Genomic DNA, 19,466 nt, shown 5'->3' on the forward strand with positions numbered 1-19,466 from the left:
ATAGTTTTAAGTAGTGTAAATAAACATCTTGCAAATTAGAGGAACCAAATATCAGATAACTGTTAAATCAAACCCTTTTATACCATGCTCTGTTCTTTCATAGAAATTCGGTACATGTCAAAAACATACGTTGGCAAAAAATTATAGATCAGTCAAACTCACTTAACCATACTTCACGTCTTGGGCTCATTCTGACCCACCAAAATTTTCTTAAACCAGATTTTCTCGGGCTCCAGCTCACTAAAATATTACCCACCTTTACTCCCTCCGGCACATGGCTTAAATTGAGTATGAGCGAATCTCGACTTAGTCGACTCATAAGTGAGTTGCTGACTTAAGGTATCAACTTAAGAAGAGGATCAGAGAGTGCGCTAACTTAAGAAGATAGATTAAATCGATCAATCAGATAGATACGTACACAGACCGGCATACAGACAGATATGGTTAAGGTGCTTTTAGTTTGCAAAAAAATGCTCTGCTTTAAAGGGCAAGTGACGTGCAGAAGCTCAATCTTTTTAAGAAAAGCGTCACTTTGATGAGACTTCAGCTTTTCTAGTTTCTATGAATAGAAAGCACTTTCGAGACACTCTGAAACTTGCCACTCTGTACTATAGCACTGATATCCAAGCGATAGTCGACGCACTGCCCTAATCAAGCTTTAGAATCAAAACCACGGGTAAACAGCACGAGAAAAAAACAATTCCTTGTTATCATCGCAAAATGACAGTTTTTCTAGGCTAAAAAAAGAAACAATTGAAAAAATGATATGTTTTCGAAACACCCAACAGCGCTGTATAGACCATGTATAGAATCTGCTGCCATCTAGCAGACGCTGAGTGCCTTTCCGTTACGTTGAAGGCTAGGCGTGGTCCATCTGTGCAGACAAGGAGTGTCCATATCAGCGTGTGGTGGCTGTGAAGGGCAGCCGTGGCGACATATTTTTGTGTGCCATGTCGCTCACATTGAAGAAACTGGGATGCTAAAAAGATTTGCAGGAAATAAATTTCCATGTTATTTGACTTCCTCGTAGCTGGTGCGACGGTCCAGATTTGTTGCCCGTTTCACAGCTTACGTATAAATGCATATTTATGTTCACCATTCTATACAGATGTTGTGGGAAAGCATAGGCACTTATCACAGCATGTTCTTTCATGTGATGCGAGAATAAAACAGTTTTTGCACTGTGTGGTCGCAAGCACAGACAAACCAGTCTTGTGCACGAGCTTCAAAGCTGCATTGCGGCTCCTTATGCTTACCTCTGCTGCTGTTGGCTGCGTTGCCTTGTCAAATACGTTGGATAACAATTGCATGTTAGCCACGTAGCTTCTGCATGTCATTTATTCTCATCTAATGGACCAGTTGTGCTCGAACATGTTGCTTACAGTTACTTGTTTATAGTGGAGTTTAATAAGGTAACATTTGGTCGTGCTTGCACACGTATTGCTTCGCTATGTGTACTTTTCAAGCATTCTATGTGCTCTTTCAGAGGGGGCGGTCAATTTGAGAAGGACGACTCGAATGCCATGACCCTCCCGCTGTTAATGTTGTTTTTATACCGCAAAATGAGCACACAAGTTATTCCAAATGGTGATCTTCCTTCATAAAAAATATTGTATCCAACTTTGTGTGCCGTGAAACGTTAATAGCGGCCTGAAGTTTGTCAACACTGAAACTGAAAAAACAATGCTCTATTGGCAAATCCGTTCCACTTGACTGTGAATGCACTCCCGCTGTTTAGGCACAAAGTGGTTTCGCAAATGTTCAGTAGGCCATACAAAACTGTCTTCCTGCAAACGGCGTGAAATTGTAAGGTGGAAATAGGCCCCGAAAGTGATGACGTGAACGCAAATCATTTACACCTACTGTGCTGTCTACGAGCACAGTCCTTTCCCCCCAAAAGGGCATTCAATCAATTCAATCAGCAGGAATATGTTCACGCCAGCTAATCAGCATCTACTTTATGGATATGCTTTTCATTTTTCTTTTTCACGCACAGAAGACTAAAAGTTTCAAAATTATTACTTTCGTGTGAATGCTATATTTAGCATACTCTGATGACTACAGTAGCTAATTGTTCTTTATTTTAATAATAAAGAAAAAAGTAGAAAAGTTTTATTTCAAGTTACACGTGCAATACATCAGAGGGGCTATTTTGAAAGCATTCTATCTATTGCAGTATAGAACAGGGCCGAGATCAAACAGAAGAACGAGAGGGAGCCACACTAAATTGGTCGTGGATATTCTCATGGTCAAGACATTGGAATGGCCATGTAGTGTGCATTCAACGGGTGGCGTCCACATTGTATCAATAAAATGGAGACAAAACGGCATGCGAACAACATGGATTTGATTTAAATGAAGCGATTGAGCCCAAACAATTGTATTAGCTTCTTTTGCACGTGGCTTACCATAATCCTGCTGTGAAAATCACAACGAAATGACTCCTCCGAATCGCAACACCACCTTGCGTCTACTGAAGGCACGAATAAATGGCTAAAGTCATCCCGCTCTGCAGTCTCTAACTTTTAAAAATAACACGTGCCAATAATAAAGTTTTAGCTGTAGTAATTTTATATGTCTTCATGTGTTGGAATAACTTCTGAATGCTCTTATCTTGCCTACGGGCTGTTTGCTCCCTGTTGTTCTTTCATTCTATCTTCTCCCTATTCTAAATATAACGCTTACAAATTAATCCTCCGCACTGACATAGGCCGTTTCTAGTTGATTGCGCTTTGCAATGCTGTAACAGAGCTTCTTTACACTAGCTGTGTCACGCTATAGCCTATCTTCAACTGCCCTGTATTGTTCCTTATGATTAGCAAATAACTAAAGTGATCCTTATTTTAATATCCAGTAACCACTGTGGTTAATTTAGATGGCCCCTAAATTGCCCTCTATGTGTTTTTTTTCAAACGTGTCATGTAAACACATGCATCATATGTATAATTCTGCTTGATCAACGATTCTTAACGTGGCAGCGCAACAAGCCACTAGCGCTCCCCAAATTCCAAGAACCAATCCCTCCATGCCTTTGGGCCTGGCACGTGACATCAAATTGTTGAATCTGACGTGGAGAATAAATATTCTGTGATTTGTCACGCCAGCACCTATGAACCTATGACTTCCGGCTAGTCAGCAAGAAGGTGTCCACGCCACTTGTCGTTTGTCGTGATGCCCGCATGGATGTGCGTGCTTGCAAATCAGGTACTGTGGTCCGTAGCACAGGGTTCATACTGGTACGATTCGTATAAGCACCGGCTGGCACGGCCACAGCCGTTCGCCAATAAGCACACAGTTGACAGAGGGCGGAGTCGTGTTAACCGAAACAAGACTGTGTTTGGAGCAGCATGTCCTCGATGACGTATACCACGCAAGATTGCGAAAGGTGCTCGGCAAAAGGGTAAAGCGGCTTCGGGAGAGGTACCAACGGAAGGTAGCGAAAGCAAGAACAAAAGAAGAGATCGCTCTGCTTAGATAAAAAAACGCCTTTAAATCCACTATTAGAGCACCGTTTAAAAAAATTTTCACGGCTCCATGGTCGTTGTGCATCCACGCACAACTTCCCCACCACAATTGAATTTCACCCTCTGGGTGGTTGAATATTGCATAGGTTTCTAGCTGTATGCAGTATAGTACATATTGCGTGCCACCCCTGTTAAGTTGATATGATAATCCTTGGTGTATGGCTGTGAGATTGGTGGCCTCAAAATCAAGTGGCACATGTCTAGACCAGCAATGCTATTGCCACTGATACCTACTGTCAAACGTGGGACTCTGACGCGGCATGGCATATTCTACATCTATTTTATTAATATAGAGCAGGAAACCTAGTCTGGTACGTTTGTGCGCAGAAGCAATATCACTCGTTAAGGAGTAGGGGGCGTTTATAATATTAAAATCACATGAAGGTAACAGACAACGTAAACCTTGGAACTCAGAAAGAATATAACTTGAAATTTCATATTTTCTTTCTGACTCACCACGAGTGAATTCCGAAAACGAACTGAAAGGTATTGTTGAGCTTGCAAAGCAACGAAAAAATGTAACTCAGACCTCCTTTTGTTGTTTGCCAAGCTAACCACGCCAGTAACATGGTAATCACCACCACCATCAACACCTTCTTTGCTGCAAAGTAATTGACATAAATGTTGATGCCACTTTTATTTATTCGCGTTGATGTCACGACGCATTTAAACGCCACCACACATTTTACCTAATGCAGCTAGCAAGTTATGCAAACCTTGTGTAGCATACTAACCTCCCACACAGAGAACTGCCACTAGCTACTATAGGCTATGCTCCACATACGAGGGAGTTTTAGAATAACTTTCGCAGGTGCTGCCGGCGTTGCCGGCATTATGGTCAACGGCCGAGTTTTAGTTTTAAAATAGTGTTTGCTCTCCTGCGAACCGGAACGCATAATCACAGCGACACCGTAGGCTCAAAACCATCGTTTGCGGTCCATACACGCCACCCGCTAGTTCAGATTTTTTGCGGGTGAGCCGCGAACACGAATGGCTGCTCGCATTAAGACGCATGCGCAGTGGCCGCAGCCGCAACGCAAGCGCTCGCGGTGCGCTATTTTAAACTTCTAGTGCCCTCACTGAACCCATGGCAGACTGCAGTAGTTAGCCTTGTTTTACGTGCACCTTAAAGTCGCGGTTATGCGAAGTGGTGCGACAAGTGTGCTACGTGTACGTACCATTTAGTTCACACTGCTGATACTCTTGCGCAAGTTTGACATTCAGGCATTGGTCTTAGTGACGGGCAGGCACTTTTCTAAAGGTTACGTGAGACATAGGCAGACGACATAAGCTCCCGTCATGTTGAAGTACGCTTACACAAGTTGCATATGAAAAGAATACCTGTACTCTACTGTGTACCCTAGATCAAAAGAAAATATATTGATCACTTGCGACGAGTAGCGTACATGTGACCCCACTGCTCCTCCTACTTTGCCGTCTACTCGCACACTACGGTGAGTGGTTGATTGAGATGCACGTGACAGGTATCAACACGAAGGCACTCGTACAGAAGAACAGTAACTTATACTCACAAATTAATTCTGCTTTGTCGCTGTCTTGGCTGAGACAGCCTAAATTTTCTTCCCGGATCACCTGGATGACAAATTCAGGGTTTCCAGGTCTTGGTAAAGGAGAATCAACAAAATCTGAAGAAATCGCTTGAAATGTGGCCAGGGAAGTAATAATTCACAACAAAAAGAAAACTGCTTTCAAGCCTCTTTAGCAAAAGTGATGTTTAGCACTCAGGAGAACAGCGATGGTGTAGTCAACCAGTAAATGTCATGGTTGGCGCAAAATACTCCAAAACAAATTGTTTTTATAACTATAGCATGCAATTGATAGCTTTTATACAGCACGACCTGGCTGTGTAACAAACAAAACAAGCGTACTACTTCTTACGACTGCGCTAAGTTGCATTGTGCGTCACTTGTACACCTGCCGTAGCGGTGGGATTAAAACGGCCGCGATCTGCGCATCGTAATTTCCGACTCTCAAGCCGTGATTTTGCTGGCGTCTGCACCAAACGTTTGCGTGATTCTGCGCCAAACACAACAAGGAGGGGGGGGGGGGTCTGATCACGATCAAAACACACAGTTAGAAAAATCAGCAAGAAAAACCAGGCGATCCTCGCAAACGCAAAATCGCGAAATCCAGCAACAGCCGATCCGATTGGTGCATATATTTTGTTTATACATGCCAAAACTCCGGACGGTATGCAGCTGCAGTACTCTTTAACTCGACATGCGTGAAAAGCCACGGTTGTACGTGCGAGAATGACGTGGTAATACAAAGCAAGAATGGCGGCCGTAAATAGGCGAACAAGCGCACTTGTTGTCCTAATTATATAAGTGTTAGTATAAGTGTTAGGGGGTTAAAGATATTGTTACGTCTACGAGAGGGGTTTATTCAGAGCCGACGTAACGGTCGACTCGACGGTATACAGCAGTGAACGCGCACCAGCGAGCTCTTTCCCCCAACCGAACGTCCTCTTCTTCTGCCACCACCATGTTCCCCGCTACACAGGTGCACATACCTAAATTACACATGTGGTAACGTTTACCTCCGCGCAGACGAAGCCCACTGGGTGAGTCAAACAGTCTCTCGAGGAATAAAGCGCTTCAAACATGCAACATGGACAAGTTCAGTTTTTGCAGACCGTCGGCCGTTCGAATGGAGACGCGCTATGCGGTAAACTAAATCACTGATACGGTCTACAACAAGATAAGGTCCCGCATAGTGCGCTAGCAGTTTCTTGCTCAAACTACGTTTTCTAGTTGGTGTCCACAGCAACACTAGGTCACCGCGATAGTACGTCACGTGTCGGCGTCAGCGGTCAAAATGTGCCTTCGAGTGGTCTTGCGAAGCAAGAGTGCGCAAATAAGCAAGGCGTCTAGCTTCTTCGGCCTGACAGATGATCTCGAGTATACAGGGATCATTGTGGTTCAAACACGGGAAAATGGCATTCAGGGTATGACGAGGTGGTTGAGCATATAGAAGAAAGAAAGGACTGTAGCCGGTAGTTTCATGCTGAGCGGTGTTGAATGCATATGTGATAAAGGGTGGATTACTGTCCCAGTCCTTGTGATCTGATGCAACATACATAGACAGTATTATCGAGAGAGTTTTGTTCGTTCGTTCAGTTAGACCGTTCGTTCGGGGATGATATGGCGTAGAGTGCCGAAACCTTGAAGCACAGACACGAAGCATCTCTTCCATCACGTCTGCTGTGAATTGTCGGCCACGGTCACAGATTACAATTTTGGGAGGTCCATGTCGAAGAATTACAAAACGTAGCATGAAGGAAGACACATCGGCTGCAGTTGCCAATGGTGTGGCAGCTGTCTCGCCGTACCGTGTTAAATGGTCGGTGCAAACGGCTATCCAGCAATTTCCATCAGAAGACCGGGGAAAGGGTCCAAAGAGGTCAATTCCGACTTACTCGAATGGAGTTTCAGGGGGCCGCACCGGATGTAATCGCCCTGAAGGAGCACTTGTTGGGCGCTTATGACGTTGACACTTGTTACAGCTAGACACGTATTGTTCCGTTGTCTGACGCATTTTGGGCGAGTAGAATCTTTCTTGAAGAAGGCAAAGAGTTTTCGCTGTGCATAGATGACCGGATGTTGGGTCATCATGCATAGCCTGCAAGACATAAACGCGAAGACTCTTTGGAACCACCAGAGAATATCGTGAGCCGGTGTTGGTGTACTTTTTTTGGTAATAAGCCCGTCTCGGATGCAAAAGCGGGTAGGGGATGATTTTGGTTTGGTAGCAAGAAGCTGTTGTATGGTACTGTCCCTTTGTTGCTCATTCTTAAATGTCTTGGTATCGGAAAATTGTTGTTCGAGTGATGCAATGTAGGTATCAAAGGTGTCCGCGTCACGTTTCGTCGTTGGAAGCCGTAGCCGCGAAAGACAATCTGCGTCAGCGTGACGTCGGCCGCTTTTATAGGAAACCGTGAAGTCATATTCTTGTAGACGAAGTGCCAGCCGACTAGATGGGTCACGCAGATTGACCAACCAGCAGACAGATTGATGGTCTGTCACGACGGTAAAGGGGCGTCCGTACAGGTAGGACCGGAAGCGCTGCACTGCGAAGACTACTGCAAGGCATTCTTCCTCTGTGACAGTGTAGTTAAGCTCGGACTTGCTGAGCGAGCGACTTGCATACGCTACGACGTGTTCTTCATTATCCAAGCGTTGAACCAGGACAGCACCTACAACAATACCGCTGGAATCTGTGTGAAGCTCAGTGGGAGCCAGAGGATTGAAGTGTCGAAGAAGTGGATAAGACGTCAAAAGAAACTTCAACTTCGAAAAAACAGACTCGCATTCTGGGGTCCAGTCAAACTGCACACCTTTCCGAAGCAGACACGTGAGCGGGTATGCAATATTAGTGAAGCCAGCAATGAATCGGCGAAAGTATGAACAAAGCCCCCACAATCTGCGTAGTTTTTTCACCGAGTTTGGCTGCTCAAATGCCTTCACTGCGGCCGTCTTGGCGGGATGCGGTCGTATGCCTTCTTTGTTTACCAAGTGCCCAAGGACGAGTGTTTGGCGTTCTCCAAAATGACATTTCTTTGAGTTGAGCCCCAAGCGTGCTTTGCTTAGGCAGTCCAGTACGAGGCCAAGGCGTGTGTTGTGCTCACAAAAGGTGCGCCCAAAAATTACAACGTCGTCCAAGTAACACATACACACTTCCCACTTCAATCCACGCAGAATGTTGTCCATAAATCGCTCAAAAGTTGCGGGCGCGTTGCAGAGTCTAAGCGGCATCACATTGAATTCAAATAGTCCATCTGTTGTAACAAATACCGTTTTCTCCTTGTCTTCCTCGTGCATTGGAATCTGCCAGTAGCCTGACCTCAAATCCACAGATGAAAAGTAAGAAGCCGATGATAGACAGTCGATAGCATTATCAATCCGCGGGAGTGGGTATACGTCTTCTTTAGTGATGGCGTTGAGACGGCTGTAGTCAACACAAAATCGCCATGTTCCATCCTTCTTCACTAGAATTACTAGAGCGGTCAACGGACTACATGATTCTTGAATTACATTTTGCTTGAGCGTCTCGCAAATTTGTTTATTGATCACTGCGCGTTCGGAAGGCGATACAGGATATGGTTTCTGTCGGAGAGGTCTGTGAGATGTCGTGTCGATTTGATGCTTTATACGAGAAGCAGGGAATGACAGTAGATTATGCTGGGCGAAATCAAAAATACCGGCATTTTTTAGCAGAATACCCACCAGTTCCTTACGTTCCTTCGTGATGAGTGACTTATCAATCATAGCCGTAATGGTGGTGTCCCTGGCATGCAGAATATCGCAACGGGCATTATTCGGGGACTCATTGCTTTCTTCAAGGGTGGCAAGCGAGAATACTTGGTGTTCACGAATCTCTGGAAGTTTCAGACCCTCCGGCAGCACTGTCGGTTCGTCAGAGCAGTTAATCACCCATAAACCAGTATGCCCTTGCGCAACCGATAGCGTGCAGTAGGGTATTAAAACTGTCTTCTTTATGAAACTGAGATGCACGGGCTCCACAGTTGCGTCAAATGTTTTCTCAATTGCAGATGAACAGACAACAGGGACAGACAACGGCGGCAGATTTCGCAGACAACAGCGGCACAGTTGTGTCCACAGACACGCAAAGAGCACTTTCTTGAAAGGGCGAGTTTTCCATAAACGCAACCGGGATATCGGAATCTACTGTAATTTGTCCTGTGCGGCAATCGACAGTTGCACCACATAGCTTCAAGAAATCGAGTCTCAGAATGACGTCATGCGTAGTATGAGGGAGAACTGCAAATTCTGCGACAAAGTTCTGGCACGCCAAACTAACATTCACAGTGCAGACACCAACAGGTTGTAACACCTCTCCGCTTACTCCACGAAACGTATCAGGACGGTCCCAATGAAACATAACCTTTCGTCCAAGAAGGCGGGTGAAACCTAAGCTCATCACTGACACGTTTGCACCTGTGTCCACCAACGCCATTGTTGATACACCATCAATAAGCACTCGAACCTTATTTCTAAACATTGAAGCTAACGGAGGTATATCTGTTGAAATCGAAGACTGTCCGGTGACCTCACCTCCAACGGCTGCGCTGGCTAGTTTTCCGTAGGAGGCGAGGAGTGGCGGCACCGAGGAGACGGTGATCGGTTGGCGCGAGGGGCAGGTGGTGGCGGGAATGTCGGTGCTCGGGTAACGCCGGAACGGTTAAATCTCGGTGATCGGTCGTACCTTGGCGGCTGCCGGTAGTTGCAATACCTAGCAATGTGTCCTTCGAAGCCACAGTTGTAGCAGACTGGTAGAGGACGCTCGCCGAACCAATGCTGAGACCACTCAGCTGTGAAGGGTCGGTGACGAGCTTGCTGAGCGGGGGCTGCCCACATCTGTGTGGCGGGGCCGTGACGAAGGCGTTGGCCATATCGCTGGTCGGCCGCGAATAAGTCACAACGTGGCCGTGGATTTCCAGTTTCGCTGATGCCTGCCACAAATACCGATGGTGGCAAAGGAGCTAATGGCGCCGCTGCGTAGTTGGTTGGATTGGTAGGTAGATGAGGAATGGTTTCGTCAACCCTACCACCTTGTTGCTGCAGCTTTTCACGCACAATTGCCCGAATAGTAGCGGCAAGGTCGGTTGGCGGGCTCACGTCGACGCTGGCTACCGTTGTCACATTTGCCAGCCTACCGAATTTCGGGGCAATGCGACGAGTCTTCAATTTTTCAAACGTGCGGCAGTGATGGTGGACGTCGGAGGCAGAGGTGAGATCATCCCTGCCTATCAGAAAATTGTAAACGTCTTCCGCTATGCCTTTCAAGAGGTGTCCGACCCTGTCTTTTTCAGACATCTGCGGGTTTATCATCTTGCAAAGCTTAAGAACGTCCTCTATATAAGCAGTTCACGTTTCCCGAGGAGTCTGGGCTCTTCCAGCAAGAGTCCGCTCCGCGCTTTTCTTTTTTGAGTCGGAGTCACCAAAACACTTCTTCAGTACTTGAGCAAAAAGAGCCCATGTTGTCAAGGACTCTTCGTGGTTTTCGTACCACAACAGGGCAGTGTCCGTGAGAAACAGCGCGACGTTTTCCTTCTGATCGATAGAGTTCCAGTGGTTTTACCGACTCACCCTGTTGTATTGCGTTAGCCACGCGTCCACATCTTCTCCTGCCATTCCCGCGAACGGGCGGGGTTCCATGTAGTGATGCCTAGGTGTAGCCTGCGTATACCTGCGCGAAGTCGAGGCGGTTGATTCCTGACCTTCGCTCTGGGCCATGACGACGGTTGTCGGCAGCAGACCGGCAAGAAGATGGCTCCGGCGAACTCCGAACAGCTGTGGCTCCATGGTACGTCGACGTGCCTTACCCAGCACCTCCACCACTCTGTTACGTCTACGAGAGGGGTTTATTCAGAGACGACGTAACGGTCGACTCGACGGTATACAGCAGTGAACGCGCACCAGCGAGCTCTTGCCCCAACCGAATGTCCTCTTCTTCTGCCACCACCATGTTTCCTGCTACACAGGTGCACATACCTAAATTACACATGTGGTAAAAATATCATAGTTGAAATCAAGAAGAGGAAATGAACGTGGGCCGCGCATGTACCGCGTAAACAGGATAACCGCTGGTCATTAAGGGTAACAAACTGGATTCCCAGAGAAGGCAAGTGGGTTAGGGGGAGACAGAAGGTTAGGTCGGCAGATGAGATTAAGAAGTTTGCGGGTATAAATTGGCAGCAGCAAGCACAGGACCGAGTTAACTGGCGGAACATGGGAGAGGCCTTTGTCCTGCAGTGGACGTAGTCAGGCTAATTATGATGATGATGATAAGGTGTTAGGCGTTCCTGTAAGGTTAAATTCAAGCTATACAATTGAATATAATAGTACCAGTTGAATCACACCTTGGGTTCGACACTCAATCTAGAAATAAGCACTGGCTACATCCTTGAAAAGATGACCAGCATGGTCACATGTGTGTGTACTTTTAGTCTCAGATACACCCAGCTCTAAATACAGCACACAAGACCCCATGAACACAATACGTCAGCTCGTATTGTAAACAACAATAACTAAGCTTATACACGAGCTTGGTTTGGTAAGAAATGCACAAGCCGTAACCGTCCAACTACGCCCGTCGGCTATTTACTCATTCCTAACAACATTTTATGTATACGCACTCGAAAAGTACCAGATTATGCTACCAGCGAGCATATAAGCAAAACATTGCAAAAATAACAGAGGCTAAGGAAGAGTGGGTATAACACGAGAACTACTTTTTAACATTTAGATAGCTTAGCCGCAAAAAAAAACTCTGCATTGGTGCAAAGCAATCGGTGAGATTATCACTTGTGTTTTGAAGGCATAGCAACATACCTACTTCTTTTCGTTGTTACGATGTTATTGCACACTACATTATCAGTTTCACATATTAAACCGCGAAGGCAGCGCGTCAGTATTAGATGGTTAATTGGGAATGAGTCTGAGGGCTTAGATAACAGAAAAAAAGGAATAATTTGCATATTGCAGTATACTCAAGCATAGAATTTATGTGCTACATAAATCATATTAGAAGTAATATCTCAACGGGGCTGCAATTGAAGGTAATTTTCGAGGAAGCCTTACCAAACTACGTATAGATTTACAGATTCTGCCAACTTCACTCAGCCCATTGTGTGCCGTGTGTCGGTGTTGCCATGCTCTGTGAATGGTGCTGAAGTCTAAATCAGAATGCTGACGGCATAGCACCAACAGTTAACTTAACCTAGTTGTTTTAACAAACCAACTATGCCTCATCAACATACTCTGCACCTCACATTTGTATATGATGTCACAGATATATTATACAGTGATTTCCTCCAAAATTGGCTTCTTGCGATTTAACCATCAAATCCTTTCAGAAAACGTGTAGATTTCAAAAAAAATGCTGATAGTGACACTGTTTGTCGCGTCTTGTCCTCTACATGTGCCATGCAGGATGAGAAATTCCAGACAAACATTTCAGCGTTTGCCCCAGCCTTGAATTCTGTCACGCTTGCGTCAATAACCTACTCACTACGAGGAGTTCATCAGATGAGCGCAGCTCACATCTGCACTCTGTGATGAAACCCCCGTACAAGGCACATTTGTGAGCATAATCAGATGTACATTTGATGTCCAAAAGCTCATCTTTTCATTCCCTGTCATCTCAGCATCCAGTATTCAACTCTACCCAGGCAGATTTGTCGGAGTTGAGAGCTTCCCATCTCCGAATACTAGATGGTGGTAAGGCCTACTAGATCCTTTGTCTTATTTTTGTCAACTATTATACTACCATATTTTGTACCATGGCGCCAGGCCATTCTACATATTTCCTCCACCTCGTGCTGTTAATAGACAGAACTGCTACTATATTGAGCTCCCTTGAACAAAGAACTGCCACAAAGACTTTTGGGGATCAACAGATGTTTGCGCGGCAGTATATGCGACTCCCTGAACATTAAACGAGAGTTCCACTATGCATCATCGTACGACATCTTGAATGCAATTTGTGCTAGATGTCCATCACAGACTCGTTAAAGGAGTACATATGGGAGCCAATCAGTTTTCTGACATGTACTGAAAACTTATGCCCACTATCTGAGCAGCGTTACAGCATTTCCAGTGGACACTATCTGAAGCCTATAGATTATCAAAAATGTCACTGAATCTTGTGGTTGGGTCTCTAAACATATTCAGCAATGTCACAATGCGGCTGAAACTTGACATGCCGAAAACCAATCGACACAGGTGGTACGTACACCCACGTGATGCTATACACCTTACGTTATCTGGTTGGGGAAGGTTTTGGATTTCCCGTGTAGTTTGGTATAGGCGAAAGACTCTCTTGTTGTGATATGCCTCATTGTGCATACAAGTGGGTAAATATGGGTAGAGCTTATGTCACTTCATTATTACATGTAATAACTTAAGTGAGTTCTTTGTCATAGAATATGTGAGTAAATTTCTTATCAGTGCATTTTACACTGTCTCAGTTACAATCGTGGCACCCTTATTCCTATGAACTGCAGCAGATGTCAAAGTTATCAGAATTCAGGTCACATACATTAGGCCCATATCATATGAGCTGTCAACGTGTTTGTCATTGATGCACTGTCACATAGCCGAATCAACTTGTTCACCTGTCCTAGAGAAATGTAGAACCAAAAAAGTGCCAACTGGTTGACATCACAAACAATCTGCCATCTGCAAGAATTATAAGCTTTATGAAAACAAAACAGATAATTCACTACCTATACCGAAGTCATCATAAGTGCACACATAGCCTGAAATAGTAAAACTATACCACTTACATAAATCAATAACCTTTCTCCAGAATGTGATGTATAAAATTGCATATTAACTTATTTTTGAAGTCAATCTAGCTAATAAAGCCTTTACCAGCATCATTTCTTCAGGTAAAGTGAAAATATTTTTTCAGTGTTTGATGCATTCGTTATATCTGAAATGATACTTTATGTGCGAAAAAAATGCATCATTGAATTTATGACACGTGGGTTATGATGGCTACAAAAATTATTCAATAACAGCTGTAATGTTATTATATGATTCAGTAAATCTATGCTTTGCATGGGTTTGCAAATGTGCTAGTTCTCGAGTGCCACAAATAAAAAGCGAGACTGTGATTTCAATTTTTTTTGCCTGGCACTTATGCTCGAGAGCACCGAAAAATAAAGTGTAACTTTGTGTTTGCTCCGAGCTGGACCCCTGCAACCAGATCTCACCTAAAGAAGGTTCAGGCACCATTCTAATTACCTGAATTTTCAATCAGTTGAAATAAAAGACGGTGTGGTTTAGTATCTTCAGCTTTGTTTATTTGTACATCAACAATCTCATTGTCGTAAGTCATGCTTAATTGTCTTTCGTAACTCATTCACATCATAAAAGCACTGAAAGCAAAGCCACATTTGCAAAAAGCAAGATCAAGATGATACATGTGCCCCTTAACAGCAATAAGCATTGTTCGCGTAACAAATGGGATGAATGCTGTGAACGCTGCCCCACATCAAATGGTCCTTCGAACATTTTGAGAGGTATGCTTGGTCATAACTCCGACATGGTTTAGTAATACAACTATAGGAGCCAGAAATCTTGAATAAGACTGACAGATTAAGGTGATATAGATTCGTGATACTACAACAGTACTGCAAAAAAGATTAGAAACAAATGAGCCACAGAAACACAAGCGCCGATTTACAGCTGAAGTTTACTCAAAATTGCAGGACAAATATTCACCTCTGTACTCAAAATTGAGCAGCAAAACCAGAAAAACTAAAGAAGTTGTACACAATGGTAAAAGATTTGTTACCTCGTGGTGTAATTGAAAGGAAGCTGATGCATGAATGTTTTGCATTGCGGCTGTACGTTCTCAATTAGTTTCATTTTTTTCAAAACATCATCACAAGACAACTTGGGAAGCTTGTGTTCCCGCACGTGACTCAATTGCCTTTTTACTTATTTGTCGAGCCAGTCTAAAAACCTCAAAGCTTACTGGATCTCAAAATTAGATATAGTAGTTCATTTCTTACTTGTTTACGTGACAATCTACTCGTATAAACTCTTTTCAGCTTCAGTGTTGCCATAATTGTTGTGTAGCTGCTGCTTGACTAGTTCGTTTTGAGTTACCTCGAGCACATTGCAATAATGCTATTCAGACTCCCGGCAGCTTAAGTGCAATGGACTTAATTTGTCGCTGACAGTAAGTCAATGCAGCAAATATTCCTGCAGTTGACTCGTTTGAAAACACATTCAAGTCAAATAAAGTAAAAGGCCAGCTAGTGATGCAGTTTATAATATCAAAAAAAGTTATGTGGAGCAAGGCACAGCGTTAGATTAAAAAAGGAATTTAAACTGAGAAACAAGTGATCCTTATGTATATTTATTAAAAAAACATGAGCCGCGTCTGACAGGGGGCTATACAAGAAAGCACGTTGATCGTCATTCTCTGATCAGCTTTCAAGCTTCACTTTAGATGAAGCAAGCCTGGCTTCATCCACTCGTTGCATGTAGAAAGGTACCAGAAACTAGGTTCAAATATTTCTTTATATTATAAACAGTGTTAGCAGAGCAACATTTTGGTGTTGTATTTCTAAAACAGTTTCAATGCTGCGATAAATAAAAGACATCTCAAAGTTTACATGCTTCTAACTGATATTTAGGTCTTTCAGGCTTTTCATTAGGCGCAACTACTACACTAACATGTCACGTGTATAAAACAGATGGCTCAAAAAGGAAAGGTGGTCAAAGATGACCACGCAGGCCATTGCTCATTTATTTGAAGAACACCATCTGCATGCAGCACCATCAGTGTCATTTGTCTCCTTTAATTGGAACACACTCCTAACATCTATGAACACTCCTAGCAACTATGAAAGTGGTGAGCTTATTAGAGATAAATTCAGTGAGTCGTTGTTATAAACATTAGAGCAAGGGCATTTTAACCACGTAAAGATGAGTTGGGTGTGCGTATATGCCCTTGTTTTACGTAATGGCGAGGGTCGGCAGGTCATCGGAACAATCCTATGTTGTCTAGGGTCAAGATTTTAGTTGGGAATGTTGAGTTGGAACCAGTGGCATTAGGTGTTCAAGATTTCTTGTGGCATCCACTTTAGCACGGGTGTATGGTTGGTGGTTGGCGTGTTCAATGTGTCGCATTGTAGTCTGCCATGTCTCGTTCACTTGCAGTCAACACTTTTGAGCGTATGTTCAGGAGTCGTACTGAAGCCATTGCTAGGAATGCAGGTTCAGGTATCTTTCATCGGTGCATAGGAGCCGAATACGAGCAATGGCTTTCTTCTCCGTAAGTGACTTCTGCATTTGTGTATTCTTTAGAACGTTCTCGCGCAAGAAAAGCATTCAAGGTATGTTTTCGTGAGTGTTCAGTGCTGTGCATGAACTGCTGACGTGGCTGAAAGGCTTTACTTTTTTGGTTATGGTGTTGTCTCAGTAAGGGCCACAGAGCCTTCTATTGAGTTATAATATTTCTCTTCGTAGGGTTGGTGTTTGCATGCTTCTTCAGTACTTCGTACTATTATGAAAAAAGGTACTAGCAGGTGTTGATTGTGGTGCTTTTATCTGGTGTTCCAAATACTTTTCGCTAGCGTCATTTGCACACAGAGCACGAAGTCAAAGTATGGTGGTAACATTTGCTTTGAGTATTCTGTTGTTCTCATTGTATTTAGGCTAGGGTGAGTGCCAGGATTCTTTTATGCCGGCGGTGCACCCACGATAAGCGAGGTCCTTCAGGAGGACCAGAGAGGCGGGGAACTTGGCCATTGTGTTGTTTGACTGCTGATGGTGTCATTTGACTGCTGATGGCTGAGTGTGACAGCTCTCTCTCTCGTGCACTTGTTGTTTGTCAGTTACTTAGTCGCTTTATCAGTTGAATACTGTTCATGTGATGGAGATAAACCTCTATCGGTTCTTGTTTTGTCTTTTGCTGTTGACGTATCTTCAGTGTCTTTTCTCATTGTGCCCTTACCTTACTTAGCTGGAAGATCAGCAACAATACAAGTTTACAATCTTAGCTGAATTTTATTCACTGTAAAAGTAATCGCCACTCTTTTATCTGGCATTTTGTTTTGGATGGTTGGCATGTCAGTACTTCTCTTCTTATCTAGCGTATTTTGTGTAAGTAGTATTCGTCGTGGCTGCTCCTGGTACTAGATGCAGTGCTGACTCACCAAGCCTTTTTACACAGCAGAAAACCTGAAAAGTGTGGACTAATCAATACAGGTGTGCTCTTTCTTGGTGGCGGCTGGTGTATATTTGCAGTGGCCAACGTGCTCAGCGTGTGTTACTAGCTCGAAAAGCAAAGCCTTCTCTTTTAGTTAGCTGCAAATCAGGTGCGAAGAGTACTATTAACACACGCTAAGATTATAGCCCCTTCAGATGTGAATTATAACGCACTGCAATAAATGTGTGAAATTCCAGTAACACCATCACAAGGTACTCAATATTACATTCTAAAGAAAAAATTACCTGTTCTTTTTACGAGCTTCTGGAAGCCATTACAATTTCTATAAAACTGCATACTTCATCAATCTGCTGTACGTTATGTTTAGGTTTGACGTAAAAAGAGCCCCGCCACGGTGGTCTAGTGGCTGAGGTACTCGGCTGCTGACCCGCAGGTCGCGGGATCAAGTCCCGGCTATGGCGGCTGCATTTTCGATGGAGGCGGAAATGTTGTAGGCCCGTGTGCTCAGATTTGGGTGCACGTTAAAGAACCCCAGGTGGTCGAAATTTCCGGAGCCCTTCACTACAGCGTCTCTCATAATCATATGGTGGTTTTGGGACGTAAAACACCACAAATTAATCAATCAATGATGTAAAAAGAAGGAAATCATAAGCTCCCGATGTGTGTTTTTTTATTTTTGAGTGCATTACGTTTGAAAGAAAAAAGCAACACTTGACGTAGGTTTTTGAACACGACTGAAATGACCGATCAAAGATAGCAGTTGCTTTAATAAAGTGATCGTCTACTGTCGTACAGAGCACACTGAAGTCAAGTCAAAACATACTGATTAGGGAGAAGGTTCCGTTCATCTAACAAACTTTGTATTTTGGTCTGTTTTGGCCTCAAATTGGCATAGCTAGCATAAAAAGCTTGGGTACGCAAATGTGGCCACTGCTGCTAAAAGGTTATATTTCTTTCATTTAGAATAGGTTTGCAAACATAGGGCCGCATAAACCTCGACCAACTGCCTGGACTTGGGCACCTATAACCCGTGATAGAGGCAGACTTTTGTGTGGTGGAGAGATGGGGGGGGGGGGGGGGTGACATTCTTGGTCGTCAGTACAGGCAAGTCGAGTATGTGTTATTTGATGCACGGTATCCTTCCAAATGCTGAAAATTCTAGGTGTGGGCAATTCGCCCGGTGTCCCATTCCTTTACTACACCGCTGCAATAACTATGAAGCACCCATTTGCACTTTTGTGCCTTCAGTGGCTCATCAATTAAACTGCCTCTCTGGTGGACGTGATCATTTCAGCCAATACTAGTACAGATAAGCTTGATATCTTCATCTGCATGTCAAACTAAACTTGGAAATGGTCGTTGTAGTTTAAAAAGTCTTGAGAAAACATGTTTATATACCACATGAATATGAATGAATATGAAAACCAAAACAAAAACGTACTTCATGCGTAGAGCAGCATAAGTCACAAAGATATAAAATACGGGAAGAGTGATACGCTTCACCTACTTTGGCCAGCTGAGCCGTTCAATTACGCTTGCTTTTAGCTGTGCTTGACTCTCCCACTGATTATAGGACGTCCTAAAGACACATAAACCACGAAATTGCATGCAGAATATGTGACAACTAGGACCTATGAACTAGTTATTTGCTGATCACAATCCTGTTTGCTCTTCCACACTAATCCTGGAGAAAAGAAACCATAAAGATATGACTGAGGTAGATCGAGAAACACCGTGAGAAAAAATTCAAAGAGCTCACATGTCAAAATGCACAGCTACTGACAGCACAGGCAACGCTCTTCAGTACTGCACACAGTCACACTCTAAATTTTTGGTTGTAATAAACAATCATATTTTCCAAGATTTAATCATAGATATTGTCTTTTAGTTTTGATGACCGGTACTGACACCAGCTGTCAAAAGTTTTTCCTAATTTGCTGCAGATTACCGCGATTGCTGACACATGCTCCGGTTTCTATTGCATACGTCAACTGGTTTCTAGAAAAACAGCGAGCTGGCCTTAGGCCCCCCCCCACACACACACTAAACAAAAAAATAATAAAGGACAGCGGGTGTGAAAAAAACTCATGCTGGCCAGATCTGTGCAAAACACTTCCTTCTTTCCACAGACTTAAAAGGAAGAGCAGGAGGGGGGCAGAGGAAGGGGGAGTTGTGGTTCTGGATTTGACAAAAACAACACGATGGCGT

General features: G+C 43.9%; 1 protein-coding gene across 1 annotated transcript in view; it reads left to right on the forward strand.

Moving 5' to 3' along the window:
• LOC119161814 (uncharacterized) overlaps positions 1 to 19,466 on the forward strand; it is a 477,337-nt gene that overhangs the window by 437,571 nt on the left and 20,300 nt on the right. The gene's annotated exons all lie outside the window — the stretch shown is intronic.

The sequence above is a fragment of the Rhipicephalus microplus genome, chromosome X (assembly GCF_043290135.1).
Source record: "Rhipicephalus microplus isolate Deutch F79 chromosome X, USDA_Rmic, whole genome shotgun sequence".
Classification (NCBI taxonomy): domain Eukaryota; kingdom Metazoa; phylum Arthropoda; class Arachnida; order Ixodida; family Ixodidae; genus Rhipicephalus; species Rhipicephalus microplus.